The following is a 27,615-nucleotide window of genomic DNA, read 5'->3' on the forward strand; positions in this document are numbered from 1 at the left end:
AGCACAGGCTCTGGACGCACAGGCTCAGCGGCCATGGCTCACGGGCCTAGCCGCTCCGCGGCATGTGGGATCTTCCCGGACCGGGGCACGGACCCGTGTCCCCTACATCGGCAGGCAGACTCTCAACCACTGCACCACCAGGGAAGCCCTTGTCCTTTTTCTTGAACATACACTCTTTGCTAATTTTAGCATTCTATCTAAACTAATCAGCCTTGCAGTTGATCTTTTACAGATGTCCTCGTGTTTCTAATTAATGACTTAACCAGTGTTTATAGATCCACAGCAGCTAAAGTTTTAATCTGCTAGATTCTTTTTTGTACAGTTTCTACTATTTCCATATTAAAAAAAATTTTTTCTTTACAATATCTACTTCTATGTTCTCAAAAAGTAAGAGCTTCTTTAAGAAAAAAAAAAACGTTCACAGTCTGTTAAAGACAACATAACTTATTTAGTACCTTGACAGCCATTCAAGCCCCAGACAATATTCAATTTCTTGGTTGATTAAGGTATTATATTTATAAAATATATTACGTTTAAGGTTAATGCCAATGTTGATAATACCCAATTCTTGAAATAAAAAAAATTCTTCAGGAAAGAAGTTTTTTTTTTTTTTTTTAATCACAAAGTAAAGAGGTTCAGAGAAGTGCATGTTTTAAAGTTGTGAGGTTTGTGATTGCCGTGTTAGTGACCTATGACTGTAAATCAGAATGCAGCCTACTGGCATCTCTGGCAGGAAGCTTTTGCCTGTGGACTTTGGTCAATTTGATAACACTCCCTACCTGACTCTATAGCACTTAGTGCCTGCACAGCAGGTGATGCTGCGTTTCACCCAGTATTTTATAGTTTTAATTGTTTGACATTTAATTATCTCTCCAAAAAGATTATTAGCTCCTAGTTAATAGAGTCCACATCAGGGTCCAGGTCTTTGACTGCCTTCTCCCCCTGTGCTTGAGTACGTCCCAGAATATTATTGAAAATATATACGTTTGGATGGAAAAGCACAGTACTTGGTAAATCCAGGATGGTAGGGGATTTCTGTGGTAATTTAGAGGAAATTAGTAAAACACCATTTAATTATTAAAGAGCAAAACTTACATAATACTTTGCAAGATCACACACTTCCTGAGCTCTCATTATCCTGATTGCTCATTGGGGGTGGCGTGGGGCAGTCTACCTTTTACATTATGACTTTTCTCTAGCAAATGTGGAACACGGGGCTTGGATTTTACACATTATTTATGACTTTGTAATAGATATCTCCTCTCCACTTGCATTCAATATTTATTCTGAACTTCCTCTTTTAAAAATAAAGAGTCTGTTCAAACTACAACAGGATATATAAGGGTAAAGGCTGGTAATTATGAGACTCTACAGTTTGCTATGGTAGAGGGGCAGAAAGGGATCACTTTAAAATCTAACAGGTTTCTAAGAATTAATGAAGAGTGCTGCCTAAGGTAGAGGAAGAGTTTAGGGAGAGAATTGTCTTTAGATTTAAATTAGATTCTGTGACTTTTATAAATTATCATTTTACTCACCGAGCATTAAAGGTTTTCCTCCCTGGCTCCAAAGATACCATCTTATTCCAAAGGGAGTTCCCTGGCGGTCCAGTGGTTAGGACTCCGCGCTTCCACTGCCGAGGGCGCGGGTTCCATCCCTGGTCAGGGAACTAAGATCCAGCACAGCCGCAAGGCGAGGCCCCCATCCCCATCCCCAAATGTTCCAAAGGTTTTCTGTAAGTACAGAAATGCCTGTCACTGGCAGGCTCAGAGCAGCAAGGTCAAGGGTGAGTAGGTAGCTAGAGAGGTAGGTAATTAAGAGGAAAGAAAGGAGAGGGAGGAAGGAAGGAAGATTACTTATCTAGATGTGGTAAAATGTGATCTCTGAGAGCCAGAGTGCCTGGGTTCAAATCCTCATCCACTATTTGCTAGCTCTTTGTCTTGATCAAGTTACTCTATTTCTTACGCCTTAGATTACTCATCTGTAAAATGGAGACATTACTAGTAGCTACTGCAAGATATATTTATGAGGGATGCATGTGTTAATATATGTGAAGCACTTAATAACAGTGTCTTGTATCTGACAAGGGCTATAGAGAGAAGTTAGCTACAGTGATTTTATTATAGATGGAGGTGATGAGTTTAAGTAAAAGTTAGGAAATTTAGGTGATGATTCTGCTTTGTGCCTCTTCATTGGCTGCTTCCCCAAATGTACCCTTGTCAGTGTTGTATGTGATAAACATGGGTGCCTGAAGTCTGTGGTCTCCTCATGTCTGCCTGTGACACAGGAAGGTGGAGAGCACTAGAAGGACTGCTTTTGTGACAAATATAAATTTTAAAGTAAAAAAATAGTATCCCTGGCTTGAGTAAAGCTTGGGAAGGAAGGAGTTGGTTGGATATGGCATAGGGTTATACTTTAATTTATTGGGTAAATCTCTCTGTCACTTTGAGAAGTTAGAGACAAGCTCTGTAGTAGGCATAATTAACATATAATATTGTAAAGCTTCTGGATTAACTCATGCAGTGCTGATGCTGGAACCCTAGATTCTGAAAAAAAAAGTTAGTAGACCTGATCCACGCCCACCTCTCTCTTCTTGAGTCAGTGTTCCCTGTCATGATGAACATTTCCAAGAAGTAGGGACTCAGTCCCGCATATCCCCAATAAGGGTGAACCTAAAGACTGATTAAATAGGGGCGAAGGGGGTGAGCTAGGGTAAGGGTGAGAGGAGATCCCACTGCAGCCCAGCCTGGCCAATTTAAACCCTCTGAAGTTCCTGCTAACCTGAGAAAGGAGGGGAAAATTCATTTTACTTCAAAACAATCATCCCTGGGGCTTCCCTGGTGGCGCAGTGGTTGAGAGTCCGCCTGCCGATGCAGGGGACATGGGTTCGTGCCCCAGTCCGGGAAGATCCCACATGCTGCAGAGCAGCTGGGCCCATGAGCCATGGCCGTTGAGCCTGCACATCCCGAGCCTGTGCTCCGCAACGGGAGAGGCCACAACAGTGAGAGACCCGCGTACCACAAAAAAAAAAAAAAACAATCATCCCAAAGCACTTCATTCTCTCTTGGGTTCCTTTCTGTAATACCGTGTACCTGGCTCTTACTACTGTATTTAAGATGTCTGCTGCCTTGCCTATGTCCACGTTAAATAGCTATACTATGTAAGCAGGAAGTACTTGACATATGATTTAAATGAGGGCAGGTATATGCTTTAAGAGTGTATCCCACTAGACATCTAATGGATTCCAAGCTTAATTTTTATAATAAGTAATAATAAATATACTTTCCCTTGTAAGACAGGGACCGTGCAGGATGGTCCCCCGCCGCTCTGGCCACACACACACATTTTCCTTCCCTGCTGTTTCTTCTCTTTAGCTCTTTCATAATCTAACATACTATATATTTTACTGATCTATTCATTCAATGTCTGTCTCCCCCGATGAGATTATAGGGTTCACGAGGGCAGGGATTTTTGTCTGTTTTGCTTACTGTTATAGCCCCAGTACCTAGAACAGTGCCTGCCACTTAGAAGGTACTTGATAATATTGATTGAGTGAATGAAATACACAAATATTAGTTATTATAATTTTACTCTTTAAAGCAATTGTACCAGTTGAGAAGATAACGTTTAAAATTTTTAAATGAAAGCCCTCGGATCCTTTTCTGATGTCCAGATAAGATAAACTCGTCAGCCCAGAGATATGGCAATGTCCATTATTTAATTCTTCCTGTTGATACTGTTAATGGGATATTTAACAAATTAACCAAAAGAGAATACATAAAAGTAGAAAAAGACTTTTTGGTCTAAAGTAGTGGTGGAAGAGGGCAGGTAAAGGGATGTTAACAACGCATGCAGCTGAGGCCAAGGCATGTATATGTTGCGTGTATGTGGAAACCAAAAGCTGTCTTGGAGGCGTTAATCCTTTTATAATATAGCCATTCTTCTGGTGGGTTCTGTGTTTATCACATACATTCTTTAGGAGGACTCTCATATGTATACCTGCATGCCTTCAGCTCTTTGAACTCACTTTTCCAATGTTGGTTAGTTAGTGTCACGACCAACTATTGTTGCTGACACCACCAGTACAGATATATGGCATCAGTGCCAGTAATCGGCACTTTTTCAGATGAAAACTAGTACCTCAGTGTGTGTGTGTGTGTGTGTGTGTGTGTGTGTGTGTGTGTACAGTTTCTTCCTCTTATGCTTTAGTCATGCATTAATACAATGCCCAGTTTCAGCAAAGGTTTTGAAATTCTAAATACATAGTGTAAAATTTACTTCTGGAAAACTATATACTGCTATTAAATAAAGAGCAAACACACATTTACTTGATCTTTACATCGGCTATATCTTTAAGCCTTTAGGTAAGTGAAAATAAAAAAGAATGTTCTCTCAGTAGGATGTAAAAGGGACTTTAATAGATATTACCTATATTTAAAATAGCCCACATAACAATTTCCTGGCTTCTTACCAGGTCTTCACTCATGCTCCAACTTCTCTTCTCCCAGGCCTGTCTGAATCTTCTTATTCCTTTTTCCAGATCTACCTTAGAGCTCATCTTGTCTCAAGCTTCTGTTTTGTACCTGTATTTTTTTTTTTTTTCTCTACTGTCTCAGATCTCAGATTTGCCTGCTGTCAGTCCACTCTAAAAACAAAGTTGCCTTGTTAAAACAAAGGATGCTCTTCCAGGGATGACCAAGGCACACCAGAGCTATCAGAAGTTAAGGCAGCAAATGTAACGTGTCTACTCTGATGCCACTGACACAGTTTTTATACTGATACATCTCCCTACATCGAGGGCTATGTAATAGGAGTCAGTGTCACTACCAGTAGAAGGGATGAGTTTTACTTTTTTCGTGTACTTGTCTATATTGTGTGCATTTATAATAACTTGTGTGCATTGTTTTTGCCAGGACCGTAGATATCTGTGTGCCATATATGTATTTTTAAAATTAACTCTGTTCAAAGCAAAAGTAGGGAGAAGTTGCTCATTTTTGTTTAGGGCAGGCAGTAGTTTTAATGATTGCTTTTAGATATCCAGTGAAAAGCTGCCCTGTCCTTACCACCTTACTCTTAAAATTTATCATCCTGAGTTGGTTTGTTTCCTATGTTTTTGCATTCTTGGTAATGGTTGGTATAAGAATTCACACATAAACAAACACACACACACACACACACACACACTCTCTCTCTCTCTCTCTCTCTCTCTCTCTCTCTCTCTGTCACATGTGCTCACCCACTTGACCGACACCCATTCATACACCAAACCTCCAAACCAAAAATATTCTTCCTAATGCTTAAAGCATGTCACACATCCAGAATTGATAAAAATTCTTATATAATATACTCAATTACTCTTATATACAAGGTAGATTTTCTGGGTTCCTTTTGTAGTCAAAAGGAATTTAGTCTAAAGTCGATAGTTTTTTGGAAACACTGCCTTAGTATCGTTGAAAAATTGCTTCCATTTTCCTTTCATCAGAACCTAGCAATTTAGTTTTATACAATATTTAACATGATTATAATCTTAGACTTGTTCTGGATTTTGACCCTTTACTAAGTAACCTGCTGATAATTTTCTTGTCACTACTGATAGCTTTAGATTATTTCATTTGGGAGTAATAAAACTGTTTCTCTTTAAAAATATCGGTAGATAAACAGATTTAAAACTTTCTTGTCACTCTGGCCTTTTTACTTCCCATCCTGGCTACTTCAAATTGCTAAAGTTTATGGGATTTAATAAGGTTCTCAATTACAGAATAACAACTAAGGGAAAACTTGAGGTCACAAGTTTGAAATGTTTGTTTTAGGAAGAGTTTCAGATTTGTTCCTCTCTTTGTACGCTGTGGAGCTCATGTTAATCCTGGTTCAGGTGGTCCCAGATGTCACAGGTTAGCTTTCAGGGACCCTCCTCCCGCCCATCTTCTGGTCCCTTCTCCCCTCGTCTCCCAGCTGCCTGAACTGACAAACTCAACCCCCAGAGTAGGTTCCATCTCTTCACTGCTTGAAGAGGAGTGTATTTACTCTGTTTAAGTGCTTCAGGTCCTGCTGATCCATTGTTATGTACGGACTGGTTTTATTATGCATGAATCATGTTTTACCACTCCTTTTTCTTTCTCTGTCCCTTCTGTTTTTCTCTGCCTCTTACCAATAAATCCATTTCCAGTTCCAAATGGATGAAGTAAAATAAATGAGGGTTTCGTTCTTGGGTAATTTTTGCCTCTGTCTTTTTTCTGCCAGGCTTGTCATAAACCCAATTATTGGTAGCGATTAGTAGAAAAGATGAAGGATACTCACTCCAAGTTACCTACCCCAGATACAATGAAAAGAAAAAACCCCCAATATTTGCTAAAAATAGAACATTTCTAAGAAATCATAGTAGTATTTTTTGAGTACTTTCTGTATGCCAGGAAATTTTCTAAGCACTTTATATGTGTGTTCATATATAAAGTGTTTAGAACTCAACAACTCAAGTGAAGTAAGAATTACTGTTTTCTTTGTCTACAGCAAGCAGAACAATGTAATGGACATCCATCTTGTTTCTAGGAAGGTGAATTTAAAAAATCATTTGTTTCCTTTTAGTCAGTATTGGTGTATGAATAAAATATTTCAGTTTAATTTCCTTCTCTGTGAAATGTCAAAGCTTTTGTCTTCTTGGGTCTTCCCCAGATCTATTTGTTACAGTAGGTTTGCTATTAAATTTTCAGGCTGCTGTTGAGCGTTTTGTATCTGGCAATTTTAACACCTCCCTTCTTTCCGTACCACCCACTCAAGTTCATTTCAGGTGCCCTTAGCAAATGACTCCCAAGGCATTTAAGTGGCCAAAGCTCATTGACCAATGAGGAGAGGTGTGCCATGTATAACAGAGTTACGCAGTTCCTGGATCAGGAGCAAAGTTTGCTTAAGGAAAGCTTTTGTTACCATTAGCCTGTTGCATCCAGATTTCAAGACTGGAAAGGTAGGGAACACCTTATTTGTTGTAATTGGAAGAGAGGAGTTGGTTAAAATAATTTAGATCATGTAGAATAAACAAATGATCTGTTTTGTTTTTAACCGAAGGCAAAAAAAAAAGAAAGCAAAAAAAGGAAGTTTGTGAGAATTTCAAATGCTGCACAGTTTGTCTTACCAGCAGCAAAACCGAAATTCCTAAGCTAAGAACATTTTTTTTTTTTAATTAGTTTGTCTAGCATCTCTTCACTTTAACAAACTTGAAAAAACTAGGTGGGAAAAAAAAGTCATGTTTTCATAGATTGCTGCTATTTTAATTATGGGACAAAAAGCAGGAATTTGTCAATAATGTCCACATTTATTTTCCAAAGTCATTTCAGAGTCAGTCGTTAAAGAAGAAATTTTAAGTGACATGTGGTAAGGAAAAATGAGAAATTAATGGAATTAGCTCTTGAGAGTTACTGCACAGAAGTTAGTGATAATGACTTTTCCTCTGAGTAAAGTGCTGGTATAAGATATAGACTCTCTTGTATCAATCATTTTTTCAAACCAATAGTAAACTTTATTAAATGGAATTAGTTAAGTGTAGGTTTATATACTTTAAAGACTACATAAATTAGTTTCACTTTTATTAGAACGAATAGTTTAGTTATATTTTATGTGCTGTTTAGATTTGTTCTAATATTAACTCAAAGAAACCAGAGATAAAGAATCTTTATTCGCTTCTTTCTACCTGGAAATGGAGCGATTTGGATAGCATTTGAAGCTAATCCTGAAAAGAAAAACCCTCTTCATTATGAATAAAGTATGATGAATCAATGTTGCGACAAAATGTATACATTAAAAAGCATATATTATTATACTTATTCATTAGCCTACATCTAATGTTTAGTATCAGAAGGTAAGTTTGAGTTCAAAGAAAAGTTTAACTGGTTTCCCATGATTGCTTTTTCCCAGAAATGGCTTAATATGGGCTTTAAAAGCTGTAAATTTAAAAGCTGTAAATTTCTAACAGAAATTAGATAATGTATTTGTTTAAAAATATAGTATGAGAGATGGTACCATCTGGTAAAAAATTTTTTTAATTTTTATTTTATATTGGACTGTAGTTGATTAACAACGTTGTGTTAGTTTCAGGTGCACAGCAAAATGATTCAGTTATACATGTATCTGTTCTTTTTCAAATTCTTTTCTCATTTAGGTTGGTGCAGAATATTGAGCAGAGTTAATTTTAGTGTTTAGTTAAAACTCTATTTTTGTTTAACTTGTAAAGAGAATTTTTTTAGTGCACATCATCACTAGGTATAAATGCCCAGTGATTTCAGTTATCTCAGATTCTCCCCTTTTCAAAAATTATTTTTATATGCTCCTTTAAAAGACTTGCATCCTGAAATTTTCTACTTATATTAGATTTGTTCATAATGCCACTTTATGAGAAGTTTACTCTCGAGATCTCCCTCCTAAGTCTCTTGCTGTGGTTGACTCTTTGGGGGAGGTGGATGTAGATCAAGCACCGGTCACGGAGTTAACTATTCACAGCAGCCATCTTCTCTGGTACAAGTAAATGCTGTTTCTCAATTCCAAGCTGAGGTTCAAAGGTTTAGACTAACTTCACAGATCAGAGGTCAGGCACGAATTGCTGCAATTTGTAGTTCAGTTCTGCCGATATGACAGAATTTCACAGCTATGATGATTGCTTTTTCCACTTGTGCACACAGGCCAGGCCGGGCAGTTAACAGCGTAATTTGTACAAGTCAGCCCTTGGCACCCAAGTTTAATGAGTAACTAGCTGGTGCCTTAGGTTTCACTGGTACAAGGTGCACATTATAAAAAGGGTCAAATGTCAATGCACAAAGATGGAGGGGGGGTGGGTAGTGATATATCAATAACCACCACCTGTGAATCGTACGTAAAGAATTAGTAACTTGTGTTAATTTTAAAAATAATTTCTGTGATGTGAATGTTAGTGTGTTTGTTTTCTTTGCTACTAAAAGAGGTAGATTATTTTACTGAATGTTAGCAAGAAAGAACGATCTGATTAGAGATTATTGACAACCGTAGAAAGTGAAATTGCAGGCTCTGTTTACTCCTTTCATGGGGTCTCTGATTTCTCAAAAACGTACCCAAATGTGCCAGCTTTTCAAGAATCTAGGGAACAAATTGGGTAATGAGGTATTTCTGAGCTCATGATATTTATGAGTATCTAACATTCTCTACTTTTCATCCAAAAGGTTAAACTCCTATCTTTATTTCTAACCCAAGTTGAGAATATCTTTTACTGTTTAAAGTTGAATATTGAGACGCTTCAAAAAATTCTTAGATGTTGGGCCTTGAAAATCCATGGGTTTGCCATTCACAGTTTTGACTTCTCATAAATGACTCTGAAGCTGCAATATAAATACATACAGAGTAATTTGTCACTTTTGTTATAACACAAATTTTAGTCTTCCACCCTTCCAGACTGGGGTGTAGAAGCAATCGGATTCTTCCATAGAGCAGAATAATTAAGAGCACAGATTCTGGTCTCAGACCTCCTGGGGTTGAATCCCAGCTTCATCATTTACAGTTAAAGGACCTGAGCAAATGGGCAGCCTCCCTCTGTTTAGTTCCCTCATCTCCAGAATGAGTATAACCATAGCATTTGCTTTGTGGGGTTGTAGTAATGATTAAATAAGACAGGGTACACGAAATGCTTCGCATGGTGCCTGGTGCATAATAAGTACTCTGTGAATATTAGCTGTTATTAATATTATTAAGTTACATGCTTTGTGCACAAGCCTCCCCTACCCTGTACATCATCCCAACTTGTTTAGACTTGGTCTTTCCTCTGTTCAATTCAGGAGGGACACAAGATAAGGCATAGTTGGGTAAGGCGATCTGGGAATGTTTTAGATGCATTCTTTTTGAATATCATGGGGAAGTGTATTTTTAAATTCCTCGGTTTCAAGTCTAGCACTCTTTTATATGCTAGTTTTCCCCCCTAATTGATTTGCTGTCACGTGGCAAAAGCTGTAAAAAAAGATAAATCCAAATCATCTGGTTTCCTTTGAGAGTTGTTTTCCTTCTGCCCTTTGGTGAGAAACATTTGAGTTAAAAAAGAAAAAAAATCCATAAATGATACCATACCAGTGGGCTAAATTCTATCCCCGATGATATGTATTATACTTACTAGAATTCATTCTTTCTTTCCAGAAACACCAGAAATGAAAATCTTAAAAAAGTGATTTTCTGTGTTCTATTTCTTCATTTTGTTCCTATGCAACACAGAAGTGGCATCTGAATAAAAACGTGATACTACCAATGACAATATATAAATTATGTGCTTAGCATTAAAAAAGTAGTAACAGTTCCTCACACTAATTAAAGTATGAAGCACCTACTCCTGTGCTAGGACTGTGTGTGGGACACTGGGGTTATAGTAATGAGTCAGATCTAGATTCTGCCCCGGGCAAGTTTACAGTTGCCTGGAGAAGACTGCTATTATACCAACTACTGTAAGATTAAACCATATAAAGTTGCCAATATTCTACCGTTTTTGTCCCCCCAAACAGCAATTTCATGAGGTTCAAGCCAGTGTTATAAGAAGTGCTGTGAGGGATTATATGATGTTTCAGGAATGTTTTGAGGGGCTCCAGGGATGACCTCTGAGGAGTGGCGTGTAAGGATGAGAACAAGCTGGCTAGGTAGGAGCATTGGTGAGGGTTTAAGGCACTGGGAACAGCAAGTGTTAAGGGGGAAGTGACACAAGATGAGGCTGGAGGGAGCAGCCAGTCTTCCTTATACCCCTTACTAGGGATACTGATTTTATTCTAAGGGCAGTGGAAGAGAGTGTAGAGGTTTAAGCAGGAGGGTGACATGATCAAATTGTGTGTTTTTAAAAGGTCACTTTGCCTGTCTTGAGAGCCAGGATTGATTGCAGCAGGCAAGAGTGAGTGGGTGAAGTCAGCTGGGATACTACTGCAGGCATCCAGGCCGGAGTTGATGGTTGGCAGTTTACATGATGCGTTCAAATGTAGTGTCTCATTTTATCCTTGTAATGACTCTCACATGTGGTGTTAATAGCAGCTTCAGTATACCGGTGAGGGTGCTGAGGCCAAAAAGCTAAGTGGCATACGGGTGGTCTCACACTGCTGGTGGCAGAGCGAGAACCAGAACTCTGTTACTAGACTATTGCCCTGGTAGTCTCCCGGTAGCTTTAGGCCCGTGTACTAGCCTCCCTGGGTGTGGGCAACTGGTTTATCTTTAGAAAGGATTTGGTTTTGTTTTTGTTTTTTTTGCGGTACGAGGACCTCTCACTGTTGTGGCCTCTCCCGTTGCGGAGCACAGGCTCTGGATGCGCAGGCCCAGCGGCCATGGCTCACGGGCCCAGCTGCTCCACGGCATGTGGGATCTTCCCGGACCGGGGCACGAACCTGCGTGCGTCCCCTGCATCAGCAGGCGGACTCTCAACCACTGCGCCACCAGGGAAGCCCAGGATTTGTTTTTAAGAAACAGAATTCTCATTTGTTGGTGGAGGAGTCAGGGTGAGAAAGTTATTTTTAGCCTCGGTTTATGCATGAGAGTTGAGAGAAGCAGGGTGTGTCATGGAACTTGATATTAGATTGGAACATCCTCTGGGAAATACATTTATTAATTTCACATACTTATTTACACCCTGCCTCATTGCAAAAGTGGATTTGAACAGCTTTCAAAAATACATATGGTAGACAAAATAAAGAAGAGAGGGTAAAAAAATCAGGGTAGGCAAATTAAGATGATGCCACAGGCGTCATAAGTCCAACAAACGATTGCCTTCAGATCCCACCATTTGTTGAAGAAGGACCCATGAGTAACTCTTAAGATTCACATGCCTGAAAAATTGAAAACAAACCAGTGTTCTGCTCAGGACAGCTTTTTCTTCTACTGGAATCTAAGAAAATTTCCCCAGTTGGTCTTCCTAAAGACTTCATGATATAATGGACAATATCCATAGCTTTTTCACACAACAAGGAGTGGGTGAGGGGTTGGAATGAATTAATTAACCCAGTTTATGTCTGGAAATAATTCTTTTCTCTAAGAACTTCCCCACAAATTTTACATGACCTTCAGTAAGACAGTTTCCTCCACAGTAAAATGGAGGATTTGTACTAGAGATCGACTTGTCAAACAGGGTGCCCCGAGACACCCAATTTTGTGTCAGGAGGAGTGTGAAGCCACGGGAAGAAAGTAGCATGTGGGTTTTGCTTGAAGATTTTTATGACAAAATAATATTAAAATATTTATGAAATGGGTTATGTTTGGAACCATTCTGGAAAATCGGATTTTTCTGGAAACAAATAGTCCGAAGTGTTTTATTTGGGGGAAATTTTCTGTTACTTGAATAGCTGTGAAAGGCACTTGAATAACTCTTCTTCCCATCATTAAGATTTAGCACAAACTATATAAACTATATAAAACCTATCATTTCATTTATATATTAATAATTTGCTTCCAATTCATAGAGTTTACATGTCCATTACCATGATATTATTTCTCAAAAGAAAAAATTTGCCATTATAGAGAGAAAACTTACAACTCTGCACAAATATGTGCCAGGAATGGTGCTTTACAAGTATTTTCTCTGTTCTCCATGCAGTCCTGCAAGGAATTAGCTCCACTTTATGGATGTGGAGACTGAGGCTCAGAAAAGTTGAATAAATTTGTCTGGATTCACTTAACTTGTAAATGAATAGTGCAGGAGTCTACATTTTATTCTGTTGCCTTGACAGGGTAGAATTAATTTCAGGACACGGCTTGTGTAATTTGCACATTTATTTTTATTTATCAAACACTGTGATGCTGATCATTAGGTATTATCCAGGATGTAGCATTTAGAAAATCGACCTCACAGACGAGGGTGAGGATTATATGCTTTGAGATATACAGAGTTTAACGGCAATTACTCTGTGATTTATTTGAGGGTGTGGCTTTTTTTTTTTAGTAGATCATTGATAATAAGGATTAAAGCCAGCTCATGATTTAGTTTTTTTTTTTTTAACATCTTTATTGGAGTATGATTTAGTTTTTTGTTTTTTTAACATTTTTAATTTATTTACTTTTGGCTTCCTTGGGTCTTCGTTGCTGCGCGCGGGCTTTCTCTAGGTGCAGCAAGCGGAGGCTCCTCCTTTTTGTGGTGCTCGGGCTTCTCATTGCAGTGGCTTCTCTTGTTGCGGAGCATGGGCTCTAGGCGCGTGGCCTCAGTATTTGTGGCACGTGGGCTTAGTAGTTGTGGCTTACAGGCTCTAGAGCACAGGCTCAGTAGTTCTGGCACATGGGCTTAGTTGCTCCACTCCACGGCATGTGGGATCTTCCCAGACCAGGGCTCGAACCCATGTCCCCTGCATTGGCAGGCGGATTCTTAACCACTGTGCCACCAGGGAAGCCCTGATTTAGTTTTATTGCTTGTGTTCCCATAAAGTTATGAATCCCATTGAATGCCTTGCCAGTCATTGCAATATAGACATAGTTATGGCAGAATAATTTTGGAGCTGTAACTGACTTTAGAAGCCATTTATTTATTTGTTTATTTATTTATTTTGGCTGCACTGGATTTTAGTTGTAGCACACGGGATCTTCGTTGCAGCATGCGGGCTTCTTACTTGCAGCATGCAGACTCTTAGTTTAGTCATGCATGTGGGATCTAGTTCCCTCTCTAGGGATCGAACCAAGGCCCCCTGCATTGGGAGCACGGAGTCTTACCACTGGACCACCAGGGAAGTCCCTAGAGGCCATTTAATTGGCAGGTTCCAAATTGTGCTCTGTGGTCCTAAAGATCCTATGGTATTTCCATACAGCCCCCGTGGATGATGGAGCAGAATGGGTAGAGATGCTTCCCCATATCATCCCCAACCACCAGTTTAGCCAGCTCCGGTTTTATCAGTTTGTTTCTGCATCTAGGTAAATTTTTGGTGGAAGAAAAGACGCTACACCTAAAAAAACGAAGGAAAACAAAACAAATAGTAAAAAACCAGTTTGAAAACTACTGGTAATCCAACTCTTTTATTTCTTCAGGGGAGCAAACTTTGGCTCAGCGAGGTAAAATAATTTGCCTGAGAACACAGAACAAGGCACGGCAGAGCTAGAGTTAAAATCCCAGTCTTCTAGGTGCTCCGAGTCTGGTGTTACAGCCACCGTGCCATATTGAATCGTGGAAGTCATCTGGATCTTCAGATGGCTTAATGAGGGCTCTCCATAGTGAGGAGAGAATATTCCTGAAGTTTGGTAGATTATATTTTCAGATGTGAAATACAGGTAAAAATTTTGTGCTTAGGATATATTTTAACGTCTCATCCAAAATACCCTTATCTTGAACTTAAGTTTCATAATCTGAATGTTTTCTATATCATGATCTTTAAGATTATCCTAGGATCCCAAATCCTACTTTTTATAGTAGTCCATGCAAAGAACATCCTCAGAAGACTCTTAACTCTTCATTTTAGGGCAGAATAACAAGTTGCTTTTATACCACTTCTAATCAGTTGGTAGTGGTTGGCTGGAGCGCTTGTTTCAGTGGTTTTTGAGACCCTCTTTGGATTCTGCAGGCAAGAATGTGATGATCCATAGCGATGTGTGGCATAAGCCCCCAAATGGGGCAGGGGGAGTCCATGAGCTAGATAGTATCATCTCTGTAAAGAGCACCACCTCTTCTTTTTGTGAATCTATAAGCATAAAATATAAGCTACATGTGTATTCATTCCTAAACATTGTGTTGTGCATTTTGGAGTCGGTGGCGGGGTGGGGTACGGATAAATAAGACAGAGGGGAAAATAACACAAAGGAAGAAATTGGTCATTTTCTTATTACTGTTCCCTGTCTTTTCAAGGATAGAAGGAGGAATAAAGGGTTGCATTTCTTGGTTTGTAGAGACTATGTTAATTAGTAATAGTAATTCATTTTTTGAAGAAAATGGCCCCAAATTCGTAATGCACATATGAAAATTATATTCAAATAGAAAACATTCCTAGCAATTTTTTTTTTTACCTCTTAGGATTTACCTCAAAGGGCGCTCCACAAATTGAACTGAGAAATCCCAAGGAAGCTGCCTGAATCTCCTTGCATATTCGTATTCAACATTGTGTAAAGGACCAGACAAATCAAATTGGTGGTTTTTGGTAAGTACATCCGCTGGTGTCCTTTTCTTCTTCACTTAAGGAAAACATTAAATTTTCATTCTTATGAACCAAGATGTCTGCTGTATAGACAATGTGTACCTGGTGTATGTTTATGTCGCAACGTTAGTAGTACATAGAACTTGATAAGTCATTTGGTAAGTCATTTTGAACCGACAATATAAAATCCTTATTTCTTTGTTGTTTACATCTTTGTGGCCCGAGAGGAAAAACTACTGCTGCTGATATGTGAGCATCTTAGGAATTAAGGAAAAATGTGTATTGCTTATAAATGTCTCCCTCACAAAAAAAAAAAAAAAAAAAAAAGATCAAGGGTATTTCAATCAGAGTTGTCTTTAGAAATTTTGGATGCAAGGAAGGGTCCTTTGTACAAGCTATAGAAGATACTGGTATGTTCTCGAACAATCCTTGTGCCTTCTCTAATTTCTGTTTCCTCACCTGTCATATAAGGTAAAAATAACTACTGTTATGTTAGACTCTCCAAATCATGGCAATCCAATGAATTACAACATATGTAAATATACTGTGACAACTATATAATTCTCCACAGACAGAAGGTATTATTATTCTGTGGGTGATAATCCTATGTATGCTATGGCAGGGATGGAGGCATAGAAGAAAGAGGCTGCTCGTATCAGCTTCACCCAGAACCTTGGATGGGCAGCCCTCCCGGCTGCAGGCATGGCCCTCACTTAGCTTTGAAAGGTAGAGGCAGTAGATCCCTGTGTGTTAGGGAGGGGCTACTGGTGACACTGATTGCCCAGCAACTCCCCATGCCCCCCCAAAGTCCCTTTTCATATCCTCTAGGCTGGATTCTGGATTCAGGAACTCAGAGAGCTAAAATTGTTTTAATTATATATATTTAATTGTTTTAATTATATATACTTTTATTTTTTTCTATATATTTTTATATATTTTTTTCTTTTTCTGAAAGCATATTAATTAAAGGAAACTTGGAAATTAAAGAATAACAAAATTATTTATAATCCCACAATCGAAAGGTAACCACAGTTAACATTATAGTATATTTAGTCCTTTTAAAGTTTTTAAAAATATTTCATATATATTCTAAAATATTTTTTAACAAGGTTAACAGAGTTGAGAACATGAAATAAGTATTCTAGCCTACAACTATGCTGTAATTTTTATAGCCATTTCCATACTGCTGAACATTGTTTGTTATATCACATATAAATACATGCTATTATGTTCATTACATTATGCTATAAATACCACAGTAGTGAACATGCCTGACTATATTTTACTCATGTCTCCAATTATTTTCTTGGGGTAAATTTCTATAAATGGAATTAATGAGAAGGAACTGCTTTTAATGACTACTGTAAAGCTCTTGATGTTGTCAAACTATCCTCCAGAAATGTACCAAATTATATTTGCCTTCCCATCCCCACCTATTATATATGACAATGTTCATACCACTACACACATGTACAGATTGAATTCTATCACGTTGAGAAGATGTAAAATTATAAATATTTCTACAGAAGCTCAGGAAGTATAAACCTGTTCCCTCCCCCTGGCCCAGCCCAGCCTTAACCAACACCAGGTCTCTGAAGTAGAAGACAGTATCATCCAATCGACACTGCATCCACCTTGATCTCTCAGATCTGTTCATGGGGGAAAGCACCTATGAGGCTTGCATTCATTCACTTGGCATTCATTACGACTGCTTGTGTTCATTTCTGTACTATGTGCTTCCGGGGAACAAAAGAGCTTTTCTTTGTCTACGAGAAGCTTAATTCAGTTGGTGAGTCCAGACAAACAACAAACAAAAATACTTAACCTTGGATAGGTCACTTAACTTCTCAAGACCTGTTTCTTCTTCTTTAAAGTGAGAGGTTCAATTTGTCTATATCTAAAGAGTGTCTGAGGTGGTTTTTAGTAAAAATATGTGAGTACACAAAGTAGTGAAAACAGCAATAAAGGTATCTAAACTTTGAACAACATGATGTGTTGTATAATTTCCATTATCCCACAGTGGAAGCACACCAGTTCTTTAGGAGAAAAAAGTTTCGCTGCGTTAAATACTAGGAAAAAATTTCAAGTTAATCATATTTTTAAATGTAAAAGTAAAGTAATAGAAAAATCCTTCAAGATGGCCTCTAAGGTTTCTTTTAGCTCTAACATCTATAATTCATAAGTAATAGATAAAATAGCAAAGGCCGAGGACCCCCAAAGCAAAGGAATGTCAGTGGGTTTCACAGAAATTTGGAGAGTCAAGACTAGGATTTTAAAGCGATCATTTCTACAGATGAGTTCTGTCTAATCATCATCCTCACCACCCATACACTGGAAGTCTGTCCTAGTACTGGTACTGTTCATGAATTTTAATCAGATTTTCAAACTTTGGAACACACCAAACAGGTTTAAGGAGTAAATAAGCTTATGAATATTTAGCTATCCTTCGCCATTACCACTTACATCTATCAGAAATGTTAAAATTGTCTGACTCAACTACTGAGATACACTGAGCAATGTCAGGGAGACTGGGCCAGACTTTGGCAAGAAAGTCTGCCACTGGCCATTGCTCTCTCTTTGAAGTAGACTGTCCCTTGCATTTTAACACACAGTAGATACTTCATAAATATTTGCTGGATTCCTTTCTACTCAGATTTTGTGCCACTTTGTAATATCGGTTTGTTTTGTACTCAGAAAAAAAAGTTACGTATATGTTGGAACAACTTCCAAAATCTAAAAGCATGAAGGAATTGTAATAACACCTCAGACTAGCTCTAATCTTAATCTTGGAACAAGGACACGTTTTGACTAGATTTCACACACTTGAAAAGTCACAGTTGAAAAGCCAATATATTGATCATTTGCCTCTCTTTGCAATTTGAATCGTAAATATGAAGAAAAAAGCTGCAAAACCTAGAACATCATTTGTCTAATCATTTTCCCACTTTCTCTTAAAAATCTGCATTCCTTCCTCCCTTTCATTCCATATATTAACTCTGCTGGTTTTCCATGACTCTTTTTTTTTTCTTTTTTGTGGTAAAATAGGCATAACATAAAATTTACCATTTTAACCATTTTTAGGTGTACAGTTCAGAGACATTAAATACATTCCCATTGTTGTGCAAATATCACCACCATCCATCTCTAGAACTTTCTCATCTTCCTGTACTGAAACTTTGTACCCATTAAACAATAACTCTCCATTCCTCCCTCCCCCCAGCTCCTGGCAACCACCACTCTATTTTCCGTCTCTATAAATTTGACTATTCCAGGTATCTCATATAAGAGGAATTATACAATATTTGTCCTTTTGGGTCTGGCATGTTTCACTTAGCATAATATTTTCATGGTTCATCCATGTTGTAGCATGTGCCACGATTTCCTGCCTTTATAAGGCTGAATAATTTTCTGTTTTGTATATATACTACATTTTGTTTATCCATTCACGCATTGATGAACATATGGATTATTTCCACCTTTGGGCTATGTGAATAATACTGCTGTGATCATGGGTGGTACTAATATCTGTTTGAATCCCTGTTTTCAATTCTTGTGAGTGTAAACGCAGTAGTGGAACAGGTGGCTCATGTGATAATTCTATGTTTAAGTTTTTGAGGATCTACCATACTGTTTTCCACAGCAGCTGCACCATTTTGTATTCCCACCAACAATGCACAAAGGTTCCAATTTCTCCACATTACTGCCAACAATTATTTCTGTTTTGTTTTAAATCATAGACATCCCAACAGGTATGAAGTGGTATATTATTGTGGTTTTGATTTGCATCTTCCTAATGATTAGTGATGTTGAGCATCTTATGCTTATTAGCTATTTGTGTATCATCTTTGGAGAACTGCCTATTTAGCCCTTTGCCAATTTTTAAATTGGTTGGCTTGCTTTTTTATTGTTGAACTGTAGGAGTTCTTTGTATACTCTGCATATTAATTCCTTAATATTTTGAGAAATTATTTTCTCCTGTTCCTTGGGTTGCCTTTTCATTCTGCTTACAGTGTTCTTTGATTCACAAAAGTTTTCGTTTTGATGTAGCCCAATTTATCTATTTTTTTCTTTTGTTGCCTGTGCTTTTGGTGTCATAGAAATCAATGCCAAATCCAATGTCATGAAGTTTTTCCTCTATATTTTCTTCTAAGAGTTTTATAGTTTTAGCTCTTACATTTAGGTCTTTGATCCATTGTGAGTCAGTTTTTGTATATGGTGTATGGTAAGGGCCAGGCTTCCTTCTAAAGAGGTACTTTTCAATCCCATCATGTCTCAGTGAAGATGTGTGTCAGTTAAGCAACTGGCACACATATTCACATGTATGCTCATCCTCACTCACTTTTCTTTCTCGTGTAGGCTTTGGTGGTTTCCCAACAGACAGATGAGAGAAAGCTGAAGCAGTGGGGGACTTAACAGCCCAGCAGGCTCAGCTCTTATAACTAGGATATAGCAGTGAGAGCCGTGAGGCAGTGGCCAGGATCAGCAAGCATTTTGATGCAAACATGCTTGATGAAATCCCCAATAAAAGAACAGCAGAGGTGCGGTGAACAGTGTGGTACATGACTCTTTTTGAATTATGGTTTTCTCAGGGTATATGCCCAATAGTGGGATTGCTTGGTCATATGGTAGTTCTATTTTTAGTTTTTTAAGGAACCTCCTTACTGTTCTCCACAGTGGCTGTATCAATTTACATTCCCACCAACAGTGCAAGAGGGTTCCCTTTTCTCCACACCCTCTCCAGCATTTATTGTTTGTAGATTTTTTGATGATGGCTGTTCTGACTGGTGTGAGGGGTGGGATAGGGAGGGTGGGAGGGAGACGCAAGAGGGAGGAGTTATGGGGATATATGTATATGTGTAGCTGATCCACTTTGTTATAAAGCAGACACTAACACACCATTGTCAAGCAATTATACGCCAATAAAGATGTTAAAAAAAAAAAAGAACAGCAGAAGTAGATAGCATTTTAGGCTGAGAAGAAAAAAGGGAGTATGTGTTGTGTTCGTGTGTGTGTGTGTGTGTGTGTTATATGTACATATACTTGCCAGCAGAGGGAAAAAGAGAGGTCACTCCATGCACTGTGACTGTGAATTTTGGGCTACAGCAAATTTTTATTTATGTTCGTACAAAAATAAATTTCTCTTGGTGCTGCTTTAGAGAAACCAAACTAGATTAGCCACAGTTATGTGGGCAAACTGTATTTCCAAAACAGTTATCCTAGTTCTGTTTTACAGTGAACAGAACCTAAATGTGCTTACAGTGTAAAATGTGAAGGTCTGCTTAGCCTTCACTTGCAGAATCTTGAGAAGAAGAAACTACCAGGCAGTGTAAGCTGCCTCATCCAGTATCACCAGGACCAAAGGTCTGCCCTGCACTCGCTGCTCTGACAGGCTTGGAGATAACATCGCCCCACTCACATAACTCATAGTTGCAGGATTCTGCACATGAATTAGATTCTCAACATTAGAACCCAGTATTGGCAGTTGGGCATCCAAATCTCAAATAAATTACTGTTTATCTACTAAGATCAGGACCTATGAGAAACACACTGTGACCCAGTCTGTCCCCTCTTGTTTTTCATGGGGGCTGGTTTACAGACATAAACTGTTTGCTGCTTTGGGTCCTCATCTTCTCTTTACCATAAAAGGCGACTTAGAGAAAAAGGAAATAACTAAGCCTATTAAGTTTTCTGATGTCAGGTGGGATAAGCTAAGCCACACTTTCTAAAAACAGTTTGCAAGACTGGTGTACTATATTTCCCTTGAAGCATTAAAATCATTTCATACTTTATTAACTCAAAGAATATCCAGTATTTCCCTGTGAGACTGAGAATAAATGACTAGCTTAAATCAGGGGCGTTTTTGCTGGTATGCTAGGTTTTCAATTGAAATATTAACTCCAAGGGCACACAAGGAAAGTACAGACTGCGTGAGGCGTGAACAGCAATTACATCTCCAGCAATAGTCCCAGGAGTTTATTATACCTGAAAAATCATAAGCTTCCTGACACTTGACCATTTTATTCTAAATGCCCTAGGTTCAGGAAAACTCTGGAGATATATTTTCTGTTCATTTCCATTCTTAAATTTCAGTCTATATTTCATGAGTTTCTTTAACTAATATAGTTCTGCTTTCTGTATAACTTTTATATTCTATGTAACTTTTATGTAAATTTCCAGTTAACTTTAACTGCCTAGTTAAATTATAGAGACTGGGAAAACTGGTTCTCCTTCCCCTCCACCCTCTTTTCTTCTCCTTCTTTTAATAAATATCTTTCCTAAGAATAGAGAAACTTCCCTATGCCCGCCCCACCAAAAAAAAAAAAAAAACTCTGCAAATTCTACCTTGAAAAAATTAGCAATTTAGTATTTAAATAATTTGTAATTGAGAAACTCTCTTCCTTTCCCTAGTTTAAAACCATATATTACTACATTTTGTTCAAGTGGTGAATACCCGGTAAAAAGTGGGGCGTGGGGCTTCCCTGGTGGCGCAGTGGTTGAGAGTCCGCCTGCCGATGCAGGGGACAAGGGTTCGTGCCCCGGTCCGGGAAGATCCCACATGCCGCGGAGCCGCTGGGCCCGTAAGCCATGGCCGCTGAGCCTGAGCGTCCTGAGCCTGTGCTCCGCAACGGGAGAGGCCACAACAGTGAGAGGCCTGCGTACCACAAAAAAAAAAAAAAAAAAAAAAAAAAAAGTGGGGTGTGTGTGTGTGTTATTTAAACAAGGATTAAAGCAAACAGCTACTAATCAGTAGCATCGCTCTATTCCTGTAAGTTACTCAGGGGTACTTAGTAACCAGGTATTTACATTTGAAAACCAGGGATATTAAATGAGAATTTAAGATGAGAAAGAGAAAAAAATAATTAAGAAAAAGAAATTATGAAGAAATATGAATAAGGAGGAAAGACGGCAATAGTGATTTTTTTCTCCCCTAAAACCAGAGGTCCCAGTGCTGCTTCCCCACCTTTTCCCCGCTGAACAAGAGGTTGCTTGCCTGTGTGGCAAGACAGATAGGTAAGTGACACTACTGGATCAAGAAACTTGGAGATTTCCTACATAGACATTTGTGAACTTCTATATTCTATTCAGTATCAGATTAGTTTGTGATTTTTCTTCCACGTCATTAAGACCCACTACTGCATGGTAGAGAACTGCTCGGGAGCAGAGAAATACCAGAGAGAAAAGGACCCTATCCCATTGTGTGAGCTGAAGCAGTGTAACACCCAGCCTTTCAAAACACCTGCACATAAGAGGGCATATGGAAACTGCCTTCATGGTCAGGCACTGTCTTTGTGCCTATTTCCTTGTGGCGGCAGAAAATCTGTACCAAATCCCTGAGACAATACAGTAGAAACTAAGCATATCGGCTCAGGCAAAAAAAAAGTCATGGAAGTTCTCCAGCTGCCTGACCAGTGCCTGCTTTACCAAGAAGTGTCTAGGGAGCCTTCGATATAGTCCATCAGTCAGTGGTTGGTGGGGCTTTTCCCCTTGACACTGCTGATGCCCAAACTGTGTATTAGAAATGCCAGCTCCTGTACCAAAGCTGACCTATCCATTCTTCAGTGTGCTCCTTCTGATTATGTCGACAGACCCTGGACAGTACTTGGCATGGCTATTTGTACACAGTTTCAAATGCAGGTAAACCACAAAAGTTAAATAAATAGATAAGTATAAATAGAAAAACATATCCAGAGCAATTTACTGGTAGTTATACATAATATTAAAATTCTTTTTGTAGCTTTATCCTACCATGTTTCTTATAAAAGGCAGTGCTCATTCACTGGTTCTTTCATTAATTTTTTCCTTTATTGAAATATTTTTTCATTCAGTGCTAGGCACTGGGGATACCAAAATAAAGGTCCCTGCCTTTGAAAAGCTTCAATTGTACCTAATGAGATAAACCATATTCTTTTAAGTTTTCTAATACATTTCAAACAGTGTAGAAGAAAGTGGAAATAGCCTAAAATGTCTAAAATCACTTCATAATAGAAAGTGAATTTGACTTTTTCTGTTATAAAGGGACCTCTCTCCGATGGCCCCATTTCTAATAGAGTCCAAGTTTTTATAATAAGAATTAAGCTACTGAGTATTAGGGTTTAACTTTAGCCATACTTTTGCTAGAAGGACCTGTTCTTTAAACTATCATTTTCGTTTCTCACTGTATGCAAAATAATAATAAACCAAATATCACCAGAGGAAGACCAAAGGTAGTAAAGGGAGAGTAATATTTAAACATTTAATGAATAAAAAAATATAATTTGGGGGTTAGTTTAAAGTTGCATTTTCATGCATATCGTCTTTGCCTCCCACTATAAAGTTTACTTTCTTTTATATTTTTTTTCTCACAAAGAGCCTATTATAGTCGTATTGTTGTGGTATTTAAAAATATTTTTAATTTCAAAAATAACCCGCATTCAACTTAAACATTTGTAGAAGAAACTAACCCATGGCTTATTCAGTATTGAGAGTATTTCTGGCCAAATGCTATTTCACTGTAACTATTGCCTTGGGATACTTGGCAATGAAATACAAGGACATCAACATTAAACAGGATCTGGTTTTTTTTCTGTGGTAGCAGATATTTTTTCATAGAACTGAAATGACTTATGTTAACCAAACAAAATCAGAAGGTCACACCTAAAACTGAAGCTAATGTTTGACTGTGTCACTCCATTTCAGAGTCTTTGTTTCAGAACAGGCAATTTGTTATTTTTCTTACAAAGAGACCTATGATATTCTTATAGACTACTATCTGACATACCACCAGAAGGTAATATAAGAACATACCCCATAGAGCATGTACTCGCGTATAATATGGCATAGTAATTAAATAGACCATATTATTACTATATAACTACCACTTGCAAATATAGTTTGAAATTGGAGGAAAGGAAGAGCATTTACACATCATCATAAAGACTGTGTAAGCTTATGTTTGGGAAAGTTCACTTTCTAAATCTGTTTTGGCATAAATTCAAGAAACTAAGCAAATGAAAAATATTCTTTACACACAAATTTTAGAATTTTTAAAAAGCTATAGATATCTGGATCTCTACTCTATTTGGACTGCCCAGATTTTGTCTTGAATATAAATGGACTCTATTGTCAAACAGAAGTTAAACTAGAGACTATCATCCCAAAGATAAGGTTCCTTTATTAAATTATAATTCCAATTTATCACTGTGTAATTGTGATCTTGAGCTTAAGCACATGGTCATCCAGTTTCTCCATCAAGAAAATGGGACTGATACTTTGGCATAGTTTGTAGGTATATATCAGTATAGGGAAGGTATATACAGGAAAGATATATAGAGAGAGAGATCAATTTTTTAATAACTTGCATCATATTCTAGATGACATAGGGGACTTCCTATCTAAAGGAACTCTATTATAAATCCCTTTGCAAATTAAAGAATATTTTTATAATAAAAATAATCATTCATCAAACTACCAGTTCATATATTCCAATGCTGGCACATAAAGTTTTTCTGTGAATATTATTCCCAGGTAACTTTCTTAAACTTGCAGTGGTAATTTGAATATATCATAGTTAATAAACAACATTTACTACTACATTCAATGGGTAGACATAAAGCATTAGTGTAGATATACTAAGTAGTAACAAAAATAATATAATACACAATTGAACAGGTATCAAAAAGAACATAGTTTTTGCTTTTTGCATAATCATTAGCTTTAAAAATGCATCATTATAACATTTCACATTTACAATGTCTTAAAGCATTTTGCTACATAAATATAGAACATAATAGCTATAGAAGTTCCCTTCCAGTTTATCCACAAAAATCTGGGAGTAAATTCCCTCAGATTCTTTAGCTTTTAAAATTAAATTGTCAAGCAGAAAATTCGTGATTCTAAGCTGTGGCTATATAGTTCTCTCCCAAGAGAGCATCCTTGAAAAACATCTGCTGTTTTGCCCAACTGAAATAATAATAATTTAAAAATTATATAGGATATGAAAATATAAAATGTAGTCAATTTGAGCATTTAATATAGCCAAGTACTTTTCTAAGTGCTTTATATGTATTATCATTTAATCTTCACAACAGTGTGAGGTATATTATTCCCATTTTATAGATGGTGAAACTGAGGCTCACAAAGATTAAAGTCACTGGTGTGATGACACTTGTTTCTCAAGCGGTGGAGCCAGGGTATAAGCCAGGCAGTCTGACCCCAGAGCCTGGGTTGGGTAAGCCCATCCCACTGCCACATCGTAGTCCCATATTCTGACTTAAAACATTTGGATTATGTGAACTCTAGTCCTTAAACATTTCCATTTAAGAATTTAATTCAATAGCTTTTTTTAAGTCTAAAAATTATCATTTGAACCTATTAACTACTTTATAAAGGGCCAGAAATAGGCTATGGAACGGTTTGTAGAACTCTCTGAAGAGGAGTGGGGAGGGTGGGAGGTGCAGTGAGGCATTTGGTAGAAAGGAATGGTTTTCCAACAATTTTACTGTGGATCTGTGCTTGAGTTTCCCTTCAACGCTGTTAACCAATGTCCATCTCTCCTTGATATTGTTTTTATTCTGTTAACACTGGCTATCCCTAACTCTCCGATTACTAAGAAAATAGCAAAGGCAGAGTACCATGGTAGAAAGAGCTTGGACTTTGTCATCAGCTAAATTTCAATTCTGAGTGGTCTTGGGTAAGTTATTTGATTGCTCTGAGCCTCAAGCTCCTGATCTTTAAAAAGGAGGCAATAATAGCCAACATTTATCAAACCCTCAGTATATACTTGGTTTTGTTCTAAGCACTCGGTATATATTGTGTAATTTATTCCTCACAGTGACGCCCTGAGAGAGTGATTATTATTACCACCAGTTTCATTTTGCAGATGAGGGTGGTGAGGAACGAAGACTTTAAGTAACTTAACCAATGTCATACAGCTCCATAGTTAAAGAACTAGGGCTCAAACCCAGGAAATCTGACCCTAGACCAGGTCTTCTGCTATAAAGCGCCAGACAGTAAATATTTTAGGTTTCGTGGACCACACTAGTCTCTGCTGCAGCAGTTCAACTCTGCCATTGTAGCATGAAAGCAGCCGTAAACAGTATGTAAACAAGTGGGCGTGGCTGCATTCCAACAGAACTTTATAAGAACAGCCACACGGTTGAATTTGGCCCTCTGGCTGTAGTTTGCTGATCGCCTGCTCTAGAGCCTGCATTTTAAACTTCATCTCATAGGGATGTCACAAAAAATCAAAGAACTTCCTTAAGGTGACTTATGCACATAATAATTGCTCAAAAACCGTAGCTATCATTAACTCAAGAGTTTTTAAACCATACGTTACGGAAATTCTTTGATTATTTGTGGCCCATCTCCTTCCCTCCAGGGAGGATCGCACTTAAGTCATCTATTGTCTTTTATGCCACCCTCTTCGTAGCATGTAAGTAAAATACACTCTCCAGCCACATTTCCAGAAATGCTAGACATGCCTGAAATCATCTCACTGTGCTAAATGACGGCAGTCAGCAGAGTGTTTGGCTTATAAAGATGCTCAATAAAATTGATTTTGATTTTCATGATTTTAATTAATTCATTCCACTACGGCACCATCGGGTATTATGTTCGCAGTAATGCGATATATGATAATGTAACTTTAAGTGTAGGAGGATAAGGGGAGCTTCACCTTGCAGAATTTCCATCTGTCTCTAAATGTAATTAAACCAGATGCGCAGATTTTCAGTCCTTGTCCACCTGTTATAGCTGGGTCACTCCTTGGGTTCTGTTTTGACCCATGGTTCATTGTTGCTTGTATACTTTACGAAGGCACTGTCATACCTTCGGCACTCAATAAAATGTTAATTGAAAGAACATATGTGTCCTCCTAGGGTTAAATAATCTTAAGTGGCTGCCCATCTTTGCTCAGGATGTTTGCTCTGCTCTCCCTCCTCTCCCTCCTTCTTTGTCCACCCTTGCTAGACTAGGAACCCCAAGGACTGCAGTAGTCACCACTGTATCTCCAAGCACCTAGCATGGCCTGGCATACAGCAAGTGTTCAGTCACTTCAATCAGCAAGTGTTTGATTGAATGAATGAGTGAGTGAATGAACACATACACAAATATTGTTTGATCGTCTATTTCATCAGTTCATTGCCTTCTGCCTAAGGGGTACAGAGGTTGATTTTAGTATCAGTAAATTGACTGTGTTCCAGGAGCACATTTACAGTGATTGTTCATAGTGTGTCTTTAAAAGAAACAACTCTGAATCTTTTATTTATTTATTTTTGGCCGCGTTGGGTCTTCGTTGCTATGCGTGGGCTTTCTCTAGTTGCAGCGAGCGGGGGCTGCTCTTCGTTGTGGTGCGCGGGTTCCTCATTGCAGTGTCTTCTCTTATTGCGGAACACGGGCTCTAGGCACAAGGGCTTCAGTAGTTGTGGCACGTGGGCTCAGTAGTTGTGGCACACAGGCTTAGTTGCTCCACGGCATGTGGGATCCTCCCGGACCAGGGCTCGAACCCGTGTCCCCTGCATTGGCAGGTGGATTCTTAACCACTGCGCCACCAGGGCAGCCCACAACT

The 27,615-nt window shown here is 38.2% G+C and overlaps 1 protein-coding gene across 1 annotated transcript in view; it reads left to right on the forward strand.

Annotated features, from left to right (window-relative positions):
* RBM47 (RNA binding motif protein 47) overlaps positions 1 to 27,615 on the forward strand; it is a 210,259-nt gene that overhangs the window by 159,089 nt on the left and 23,555 nt on the right. The window contains exon 4 of the mRNA XM_065877361.1: positions 14,951 to 15,074. The gene's annotated coding sequence lies outside the window, so the exon portion shown is untranslated. The remainder of the gene's footprint in view (positions 1 to 14,950; positions 15,075 to 27,615) is intronic.

The sequence above is a fragment of the Phocoena phocoena genome, chromosome 5 (genome assembly GCF_963924675.1).
Source record: "Phocoena phocoena chromosome 5, mPhoPho1.1, whole genome shotgun sequence".
NCBI classification, from domain to species: Eukaryota; Metazoa; Chordata; class Mammalia; order Artiodactyla; family Phocoenidae; genus Phocoena; species Phocoena phocoena.